Source organism: Anguilla rostrata, chromosome 18, assembly GCF_018555375.3.
Source record: "Anguilla rostrata isolate EN2019 chromosome 18, ASM1855537v3, whole genome shotgun sequence".
NCBI classification, from domain to species: Eukaryota; Metazoa; Chordata; class Actinopteri; order Anguilliformes; family Anguillidae; genus Anguilla; species Anguilla rostrata.
Genome location: NC_057950.1, coordinates 17,290,553 through 17,301,731, shown reverse-complemented (window position 1 = coordinate 17,301,731; position 11,179 = coordinate 17,290,553).

The window sequence follows — 11,179 nt, the reverse complement described above, 5'->3', positions numbered from 1 at the left end:
TTGCCTTGACCCTCAGACTTACCGTTTTCCTAACCCTAACCCTAGTTTGGGCCCTTAACCCTAATGGAAGCCACTGGTAGATTGGAAAACTTCAGAAAACCCATTTAAAATTGATTAATAAACAAGGTAAATATCAAGAATAAAATAATACAAATGAAAAATAATATGTTTCAGGTCTTTTAAAAACATTTTATTTCTTGAATAAATATATATTTGCACTTGTCTTTAATGGCCATAGGTACCAAGCTACTATAGAAAATATTTTTCTCATTCAAAATCATTAACAAACCTGTCTCCCAACCATTCTTCAAGCTGCTGAACACAGCCGTGAACTTGCCTTGACCCTCAGACTTACCGTTTTCCTAACCCTAACCCTAGTTTGGGCCCTTAACCCTAATGGAAGCCACTGGTAGATTGGAAAACTTCAGAAAACCCATTTAAAATTGATTAATAAACAAGGTAAATATCAAGAATAAAATAATACAAATGAAAAATAATGTTTCAGGTCTTTTAAAAACATTTTTATTTCTTGAATAAATATGAATATATTGCACTTGTCTTTAATGGCCATAGGTAGCCAAGCTACTATAGAAAATATTTTTCTCATTCAAAATCATTAACAAACCTGTCTCCCAACCATTCTTCAAGCTGCTGAACACAGCCGTGAACTTGCCTTGACCCTCAGACTTACCGTTTTCCTAACCCTAACCCTAGTTTGGCCCTTAACCCTAATGAAGCCATTGGTAGATTGGAAAACTTCAGAAAACCCATTAAAATTGATTAATAAACAAGGTAATATCAAGAATAAAATAATACAAATGAAAAATATATGTTTCAGGTCTTTTAAAAAATTTTTTCTTAAAAATTATATATTGCCTTTTTTATGCCATAGGTACCAGTACATAGAAAATATTTTTCTCATTCAAATCATTAACAAACCTGTCCCAACCATTCTTCAAGCTGCTGAACACAGCCGTGAACTTGCCTTGACCCTCAGACTTACCTTTTCCTAACCCTAACCCTAGTTTGGGCCCTTAACCTAATTGAAGCCATGGTAGATTGGAAAACTTCAGAAAACCCATTAAATTGATTAATAACAAGGAAATATCAGAATAAATATACAAATGAAAAATAATTTTCAGGTCTTTAAAAATTTTATTTCTGAATAAATATGAATATATTGCCTTGTCTTTAATGGCCATAGGTAGCCAAGCTACTATAGAAAATATTTTTCTCATTCAAATCATTAACAAACCTGTCTCCCAACCATTCTTCAAGCTGCTGAACACAGCCTGACTGCCTTGACCTCAGACTTACCGTTTCCTAACCCTAACCCTAGTTTGGGCCCTTAACCCTAATTGAAGCCATGGTAGTTGGAAAACTTCAGAAAACCCATTTAAATTGATTAATAAACAAGGTAAATACAAAATAAATAATACAAATGAAAAAATATGTTTCAGGCTTTTAAAAACATTTTTCTTGAATAAATATGATATATTGCTTTTTTAATGGCATAGGTACCAAGCACATAGAAAATATTTTTTCATTCAAATCATAACAAACCTTCCAACCATTCTTCAAGCTGCTGAACCAGCCGTGAATTGCCTTGACCTCGACTTACCGTTTTCCTAACCCTAACCTAGTTGGCCCTTAACCCTAATTGAAGCCATGTAGTGGAAACTTAGAAAACCATTTAATGATTAATAAACAAGGTAAATATCAAGAATAAAATAATACAAATGAAAAAATGTTTCAGGTCTTAAAAACATTTTCTTAAAAAAAATATATGCTTTTTAATGGCATAGGTACCCATAAGAAAATTTTCTATTCAATCATTAACAAACCTGTTCCCAACCATTTTCAAGCTGCTGAACACAGCGTGAACTTGCCTTGACCCCAGACTTACCGTTTTCCTAACCCTAACCCTAGTTTGGGCCCTTAACCCTAATTGAAGCCATTGGTAGATTGGAAAACTTCAGAAAACCCATTTAAAATTGATTAATAAACAAGGTAAATATCAAGAATAAAATAATACAAATGAAAATAATATGTTTCAGGTCTTTTAAAACATTTTATTCTTGAATAAATATGAATATATTGCACTTGTCTTTAATGGCCATAGGTAGCCAAGCTACTATAGAAAATATTTTTCTCATTCAAAATCATTAACAAACCTGTCTCTCAACCATTCTTCAAGCTGCTGAACACAGCCGTGAACTTGCCTTGACCCTCAGACTTACCGTTTTCATAACCTAACCCTAGTTTGGGCCTTAACCCTAATGGAAGCCTGGTAGATTGGAAAACTTCAGAAAACCCATTTAAAATGATAATAAACAAGGTAAATATCAAGAATAAAATAATACAAATGAAAAATAATATGTTTCAGGTCTTTAAAAACATTTTTATTTCTGAATAAATATGAATATATTGCACTTGTCTTTAATGGCCATAGGTAGCCAAGTACTATAGAAAATATTTTCTCATTCAAATCATAACAACTGTTCAACATTTAAGCTCTGAACACAGCCGAACTTGCTTGACCTCAGACACCGTTTCCTAACCCTAACCTAGTTGGGCCCTTAACCTAAGGAAGCCCTTAGATTGGAAAACTTCAGAAAACCCATTTAAATGATAAACATAAATGATTATAAACAAGGTAAATATCAAGATAAATATCACAATGAAAAATAATATGTTTCAGGTCTTTTAAAAACATTTTTATTTCTTGAAATAATATGAATATATTGCACTTGTCTTTAATGGCCATAGGTAGCCAAGCTACTATAGAAAAATATTTTTCTCATTCAAAATCATTAACAAACCTGTCTCCCAACCATTCTTCAAGCTGCTGAACACAGCCGTGAACTTGCCTGACCCTCAGACTTACCGGTTTCTAACCCTAACCCTAGTTTGGGCCCTTAACCCTAATGGAAGCCACTGGTAGATTGGAAAACTTCAGAAAACCCATTTAAAATTGATTAATAAACAAGGTAAATATCAAGAATAAAATAATACAAATGAAAAATAATATGTTTCAGGTCTTTTAAAAATTATTTTTATTTCTTGAATAAATATGAATATATTGCACTTGTCTTTAATGGCCATAGGTAGCCAAAGCTACTATAGAAAATATTTTTCTCATTCAAAATCATTAACAAACCTGTCTCCCAACCATTCTTCAAGCTGCTGAACACAGCCGTGAACTTGCCTTGACCCTCAGACTTACCGTTTTCCTAACCCTAACCCTAGTTGGGCCCTTAACCCTAAATGAAGCCACTGGTAGATTGGAAAACTTCAGAAAACCCATTTAAATTGATTAATAAACAAGGTAAATATCAAGAATAAAATAATACAAATGAAAAATAATATGTTTCAGGTCTTTTAAAAACATTTTTATTTCTTGAATAAATATGAATATATTGCACTTGTCTTTAATGGCCATAGGTAGCCAAGCTACTATAGAAAATATTTTCTCATTCAAAATCATTAACAAACCTGTCTCCCAACCATTCTTCAAGCTGCTGAACACAGCCGTGAACTTGCCTTGACCCTCAGACTTACCGTTTTCCTAACCCTAACCCTAGTTTGGGCCCTTAACCCTAATTGAAGCCATTGGTAGATTGGAAAACTTCAGAAAACCCATTTAAAATTGATTAATAAACAAGGTAAATATCAAGAATAAAATAATACAAATGCAAAATAATATGTTTCAGGTCTTTGAAAAACATTTTTATTTCTTGAATAAATATGAATATATTGCACTTGTCTTTAATGGCCATAGGTAGCCAAGCTACTATAGAAAATATTTTTCTCATTCAAAATCATTAACAAACCTGTCTCCCAACCATTCTTCAAGCTGCTGAACACAGCCGTGAACTTGCCTTGACCCTCAGACTTACCGTTTTCCTAACCCTAACCCTAGTTTGGGCCCTTAACCCTAATTGAAGCCATTGGTAGATTGGAAAACTTCAGAAAACCCATTTAAAATTGATTAATAAACAAGGTAAATATCAAGAATAAAATAATACAAATGAAAAATAATATGTTTCAGGTCTTTTAAAAACATTTTTATTTCTTGAATAAATATGAATATATTGCACTTGTCTTTAATGGCCATAGGTAGCCAAGCTACTATAGAAAATATTTTTCTCATTCAAAATCATTAACAAACCTGTCTCCCAACCATTCTTCAAGCTGCTGAACACAGCCGTGAACTTGCCTTGACCCTCAGACTTACCGTTTTCCTAACCCTAACCCTAGTTTGGGCCCTTAACCCTAATGGAAGCCACTGGTAGATTGGAAAACTTCAGAAAACCCATTTAAAATTGATTAATAAACAAGGTAAATATCAAGAATAAAATAATACAAATGAAAAATAATATGTTTCAGGTCTTTTAAAAACATTTTTATTTCTTGAATAAATATGAATATATTGCACTTGTCTTTAATGGCCATAGGTAGCCAAGCTACTATAGAAAATATTTTTCTCATTCAAAATCATTAACAAACCTGTCTCCCAACCATTCTTCAAGCTGCTGAACACAGCCGTGAACTTGCCTTGACCCCAGACTTACCGTTTTCCTAACCCTAACCCTAGTTTGGGCCCTTAACCCTAATGAAGCCATGGTAGATTGGAAAACTTAGAACCATTAATTGATTAATAACAAGGTAAATCAAGAATAAATAATACAAATGAAAATAATATGTTTCAGGTCTTTAAAACATTTTTTTTCTTGAATAAATTGATATATTGCATTGTCTTTAATGGCCATAGGTAGCCAAGCTACTATAGAAAATATTTTTCTCATTCAAAATCATTAACAAACCTGTCTCCAACCATTCTTCAAGCTGCTGAACACAGCCGTGAACTTGCCTTGACCCTCAGACTTACCGTTTTCCTAACCCTAACCCTAGTTTGGGCCCTTAACCCTAATGGAAGCCACTGGTAGATTGGAAAACTTCAGAAAACCCATTTAAAATTGATTAATAAACAAGGTAAATATCAAGAATAAAATAATACAAATGAAAAATAATATGTTTCAGGTCTTTTAAAAACATTTTTATTTCTTGAATAAATATGAATATATTGCACTTGTCTTTAATGGCCATAGGTAGCCAAGCTACTATAGAAAATATTTTTCTCATTCAAAATCATTAACAAACCTGTCTCCCAACCATTCTTCAAGCTGCTGAACACAGCCGTGAACTTGCCTTGACCCTCAGACTTACCGTTTTCCTAACCCTAACCCTAGTTTGGGCCCTTAACCCTAATGGAAGCCACTGGTAGATTGGAAAACTTCAGAAAACCCATTTAAAATTGATTAATAAACAAGGTAAATATCAAGAATAAAATAATACAAATGAAAAATAATATGTTTCAGGTCTTTTAAAAACATTTTTATTTCTTGAATAAATATGAATATATTGCACTTGTCTTTAATGGCCATAGGTAGCCAAGCTACTATAGAAAATATTTTTCTCATTCAAAATCATTAACAAACCTGTCTCCCAACCATTCTTCAAGCTGCTGAACACAGCCGTGAACTTGCCTTGACCCTCAGACTTACCGTTTTCCTAACCCTAACCCTAGTTTGGGCCCTTAATCCTAATGGAAACCATGGTATATTGGAAAACTTCAGAAAACCCATTTAAAATTGATTAATAAACAAGGTAAATATCAAGAATAAAATAATACAAATGAAAAATAATATGTTTCAGGTCTTTTAAAAACATTTTTATTTCTTGAATAAATATGAATATATTGCACTTGTCTTTAATGGCCATAGGTAGCCAAGCTACTATAGAAAATATTTTTCTCATTCAAAATCATTAACAAACCTGTCTCCCAACCATTCTTCAAGCTGCTGAACACAGCCGTGAACTTGCCTTGACCCTCAGACTTACCGTTTTCCTAACCCTAACCCTAGTTTGGGCCCTTAACCCTAATGGAAGCCACTGGTAGATTGGAAAACTTCAGAAAACCCATTTAAAATTGATTAATAAACAAGGTAAATATCAAGAATAAAATAATACAAATGAAAATAATATGTTTCAGGTCTTTTAAAAACATTTTTATTTCTTGAATAAATATGAATATATTGCACTTGTCTTTAATGGCCATAGGTAGCCAAGCTACTATAGAAATATTTTTCTCATTCAAAATCATTAACAAACCTGTCTCCCAACCATTCTTCAAGCTGCGTTCAGCGGATGCAGGGGAGCGGGGATTTAAACACCTGTCCCACTGCCTGGCGGAATGCACGTGCTAATGGCAGGGAAAAGGGATAATGCGGATGAAGCTGGGGGCACGCTTGATAACGGTGAGATCTGGGCTTTAGATAGCAGCTCAGCTACTGACGCAGTCGCAGTATTTACTCACGGACCTCTGCTCTCTCTCTCTCCTCTGACCCGACGAGCTGTGCAGCTGATTACGGCACGCTTTTTCTGCGCCGTGCCAATAGCCGGCCTGTAGCTGCTCTTCACAGGAGACGACGTTGCCAACACCATCCATGAAATTTTACCCTGACGTGATATTGACCCCCAGACCCGCCAACAGCAATGGCTAACTACACACAGTGGAATGAGGAAGAAACCGATGGTTTTAGTCACATGGCAGAGGCGGGGTTTTATTCAGGAAGAGCATTGGAGGAGAGCTCAGGAAGAGGCAGGACTTTATGAGGAGGAGAAGGTGTGGGGGTGGGGGGGGGGATTCACCTATGAGGTGGAGGAGAAGCCAGGACGGGGGGGGGGGGAGGGTCCAGCTCTGCTGGAGGGCGCGGGACTCGAGGTGAGTAACAGCTGTTACTCGTCTCACCGGGGCTGCTTCGGAGCACGGTGAACGGGGCCCAGCTTCCTCCAGCGCCAGGTCCATATGCCGGGATTTAGCATCATTCCACTTGGATAAAGCAGTGAAATCAATCACTTTCTCAGTGTGCTGCTTGGCTGCACACAGACCCAGCAGGGATTGGGGGCGGGGGGGGGGGGGCAGAGTGGCTGGGGATAATCCAGGGTGACATCCTAGAAGGGGCCAGGGGAGGGGGTCTAACTCCCCCAGGACTGATGCTGTCACTGTGTATCACCACTGAATCTGAAGTTGGTTTCCAGGGGATGGAGGCACTGGGGGGGGGGGGGGTTTAGTGGGGGGGCACGCCGTGATCATGCTAAAGCGCTGTGTTTTTGTTGAGGAGGGAAACTGGGGACAATAACACTTGTGCTGGGAACTGCTCAAACACCATAAGGGGTAGTGAGAGTTGTTAATACGTCTGTCAGGATCTTGCAGGTGAACCACAGGCATATTGCACTTCAACGGCTCAGCCAACATGGGGAATCTCAGTTCTTTTCAGTCGTTTTACCGCATTGGGGATAAACATGTCACGTACAGCCCAGGCCAGCTAGTTAATACTGAGTGCTAAAAATGAATCAGCATTTTTTTACTGATTTAATGGGCAACAGACCCAGGCAGTAAGAACGGCACAGGGCCAAAACAAATTGTGTCAGATTCCCTATTGCCATCTCTGCTTTTCCATTCAGAAAGATTCCCTCCAGAGATACCCTCCTTTTCCGTGTGATATCTCTTAAGTCTGCAGTTTGTGCAGCACACTTGCCGTACAGACAATAGTCTTACCTTGTTATCATTTCTGGCTGGGGACTGGCTGAAAATACAGTTTCTCAGTATAATTACTGTAGCTATACAAAGATTCACATTATGCCACATGCAAAAAGTGTGCTTTTGTTGAAACTGTGCCTTCTAAAGACAATGAAGGCAAATGTAAAAATTGCTTTTTTGCATTTTTCTTTAAAGAAGAGCAGACTTTTGGGGAATGCCCAATAAGTATACATTTGTTTACTTTTCTTTATTCAGGCAGGTATGAAGCAGAGAGGGTAACAGATAGCGATGGGATGACAGCCCAGAAGGTGCCATTGCAGGGATCAAACCCCAACCACACAGGCGGATTCACATGCGGCTCAGCTCTACAGACTGTCCCTCTTACCTCACCCGTGTTTATAGTGTGTGTAGTATTCCAGTGATGAGACAGGCTGTAGTTGGTTGATGCCAAACTGTGGGAAGCACACCTGTCTCCACATTCCTTTACTTTTATCTTATCTTCACAAACTCTACTGTCTTCCACCACAGTTATTGTGTTGTTAGCTTATCAGCATGCTTCCCAGTCAAATCGCAGAATTCTAACTAACCGTGCCAAGCTTGGACATTTTTCAAGCTCATGGGCAATTTCTTTGTTTATACTGTGTTTATATATTGATGCAGGGCTTTCACAAGACAATGTTTTCATATGATGTCCGGCTGTGCATGCATATGTGTGCAGCATGTGTATGACTGACAGAAACTGTGTGCAAGGACATAAATGTGTATGTGCGTGTGTGGTGCATGTGTATGTTGCTGGGGTGAGTGTGAGTGTGAGTGTGTATGTGCGTGCGTGCGTGCGTGTGTGCTCATGTGTGGGAACAGGGTCATGTGCAATTCACTTTTAAACCCATTCTCAATTATCTTCTTAGCTCTGTGGATTTATTTGAAGCTATATTGTTTTGCACTGGTTCTAGCGGGTTTTAATCAGGATCTATTGAACATGATTAATTATACACTTTCAAGCTTCACATCCACACTGCTCAGAAATCACCCACAGTCACATTACTTTGTCAAGTAAGATCTGCAGCGTGATGATTAAACGGCATTATTTAGCTTCACGCACAAACTGTCGATCTCCTCTGGAGAAAGTGTGGTATTTTATAAGCGCTGAAGACAATAATCCCAGAACCCTGTTTGATCCATTTTGTTTATCTTTACTGCTTGGATTAGAATTAAAACCAAATAGAGCTAATGCCACTCATAGCAAACCATTTGGGTTCCCATGATACAATCATTTTGTTATATTGTCCTGTTATTGTGTCAGATTCTACTTTCACTTACAAAACAGTTAGTAGAACAAGCCGGTTTTTGCTTCTGTGAATTCAGCTTCGTGATGATATTTTAGCCTCTAATTGGTAGAGAAAGCATGTCGAATTGAATGATATCCACATATTTCCCTCCCCTAGAAGGAAAACTGTGCTTGTTTGCCTTGAAGACAACCTGAAACACTTTGGCAATGGCCTTTGATCTTTCAGTTCATTAATTCTGCTTTTTCTTGCACTGACAAGTAAACAAGTAAACTGTTGGCATCTTCACTTAACTGCAGGAATCTTTTTACAAAAATCTGTGAATTATAAACCTTTAACTTTTGCGTCTTTCTGGAGCGGTCTTTTAACTGTAAAGATTAATTAGCATCGGGTCAGTTATGGAATATGTTTTCAAGAAGAAAAAAAACTATAAATAAAAGATTTATGTCTTCCAGCGCTTATGTATTGCTGGTCTCACTGATCAAAATGAAAGGCTGCTTTCCTGGGTCACTGCTGCCATTGCAAAGCCTGATAATTTCATTCTAATTGGATGTGATTAGGGACATTCGCAGTAGTGTGCAGTCAGAATAATTCTGTATCTCTGTAATGTTATGTTGTATTATAATGTTAACCATTAACTTCATCCAAATTCCTTCAGGTTCAGTTCTCCTGAATCCGAACTTAGTGCCAAGGATTTGACTCTCATTTTGTTTTGTTCATGAGAATTAAGCCGAACATCTGTTCTATGTGTGTGCTGCCAGCATGATACAATAACTAGCTCTCACAGTAGTTTACCAGTTCAATCCGTCCATCTCCTCTATTTTGACATGGTAAATAGATTGTGGAGTTGGATAGTAGGTAGAAACATAGATAACCTAGCTAGCTAACGTAACGTAAACAGATAATGTTAGCTAACATAATGTTAGCGAAAGAGCAGTAGTGCACAAACTATGGGTCGTGTCCAAGTTTGGGTCTGGGGAGATATCTACCGGCTCATGAAATCATATGAGTAACACTGGATTTACACGAAACCTGGCATTACCGCAGTGCTCTCACCAAAAGTCATTTATTTTAGACAGGGTGACCCACGTAATTCCTACTGCACTCTGCTCGGTAGCATCAATTAACCAAACTAGTTATAATAATTAGAGCCCGACCGATGCCAGATTTTCGGGTCCGATGCCGATCCCGATTTTGGAGAGTCCTAGCCCACCGATTACTAACCGATATTTTGTCAAAAAGTGCAACATTTTCAAATCAATTTGAAAAACCTATATTTTATTAAAGTTTCTATATTTAAGAACATTTAACTTATAAGCAAACAAATAAAAATAAACACACACTTTTTAGATAAAAAATGTAAAAGATGATATTAAATATATATATATTAACACCATCTTTGTGTGAAATCAAAATAACTCCACACCTTGCTTTTACTCCTTTCTTTTCCAGCCATCTATAAAAAAATAATTTAAAAAAATCAGTTTTCCAGTTTCAAACATGCATTTTTATGAATATTATTATTATTATTGTTGTTGTTGTTATTCATTTGTTATCATTATTTCTTAGTATCTATTCTCAGTAAATTAATTGTATTTTCTTATTTTATGCCTACTACATGATCTCAAAGAGTAAGACCTTATCTAGCGAGCTTCCCTGTCCATAAGAATTTGGTGGTGAAAATAACTACAATGCGCTCTGACGCATGACTAGATGACACACTCGCTCGCAATAACGCATTAGCTATTGACACAGCCTCATTATTTCTTATTATATATTCTCAGTAAGTTAAATGAATTATATTTTCTTATTTTATTTCTACTACATGATCTCAAAGAGTAAGACATTATCTAGCGGAGCTAATGAGTGAATCAAGTGTTACGTTAGATGAAATTAAATTGACTGGATGAAATAGCCTATGTGAAAAAAACCACAATGCGCTTTCGTGCAGGTTACCCGCGCTAACTTCTCCAACTGCAATCCTTCTCTCATGTTATCAGGACAAAGCTAGGTAACATGGTTTAAAATGAACCACGTTAGAAGTGTTTTATCGGCGTTTTTACTGTCTGGTTAGCTTGCTACGATGACGCGTGACTAGATGACACACTTGCTTGCAATAACGCGTTGTCTATTGACACAGCATCATAAAGTATCGTCTCAGATAAAAAAAAACAAATGTGTCATGCATTCAATCACCATTTTATTTTGGCTGGTTATTTATTTGAGAATACACCGATGTCCTCTGGAAATGTAGATCCTACGCTGCTTATGTGCTCACTGCCACTTC